This window comes from Ranitomeya imitator, chromosome 1 (genome assembly GCF_032444005.1).
Source record: "Ranitomeya imitator isolate aRanImi1 chromosome 1, aRanImi1.pri, whole genome shotgun sequence".
In the NCBI taxonomy this organism is placed as follows: Eukaryota; Metazoa; Chordata; class Amphibia; order Anura; family Dendrobatidae; genus Ranitomeya; species Ranitomeya imitator.
Window position 1 is genome coordinate 248,444,312 of NC_091282.1, and position 594 is coordinate 248,444,905.

At 47.8% G+C, this 594-nt stretch overlaps 1 protein-coding gene across 1 annotated transcript in view; it reads right to left on the reverse strand.

Moving 5' to 3' along the window:
* IFT81 (intraflagellar transport 81) overlaps nt 1-34 on the reverse strand; it is a 251,786-nt gene extending 251,752 nt beyond the window's left edge. Inside the window, exon 1 of the mRNA XM_069755306.1 lies at nt 1-34. This exon is cut by the window's left edge and continues 100 nt beyond it. The gene's annotated coding sequence lies outside the window, so the exon portion shown is untranslated.
* Nucleotides 35-594: the final 560 nt, after the last annotated feature.

Genomic DNA, 594 nt, shown 5'->3' on the forward strand with positions numbered 1-594 from the left:
ACTCGTAGGAGTCTCCAACACCGACCGTCCAAGACTTACAGCACACAGGTCAGTCTGTAGTGTCCAGCCAGGACACATGGAAGTCTGTCCACAGTTGCAGTCTCCCACACACTCCCTCCATGTGCTACACACACCTACTTTTCATAGGTGTAACCACACCCAGGTACCTGTCATATGGCCAGTCAGGTGAGCGTGACATCACCACAGGTCCTTCAACACAATTATGTCTCCAAGTGCATCCCGAAGTGCACATGCAGCGCCCCCTGGCTGCAACATTGGTCACTGCATCACAGTATGTGAATGTGTGTGTGTATGTGAATGTGTGTGTATATGTGAATGTGTGTATGTGAATGTGTGTGTATGTGAATATGTGTGTGTGTGTGTGTGTGTGTGTGTGTGTGTGTGTGTGTGTGTGTGTGTGTGTGTGTGTGTGTGTGTGTGTGTGTGTGTGTGTGTGTAGGGGGGAGGAAAATCCAACCAATAACCTATGGTCTTTCAGTAAAAATTGCTTTATTGTGGAAGGCACGGAGACGGTGGCAACAGTGATTAGCCACCAGACAAGATACACAAAACAAAAAACAAGAAAAGGGCACT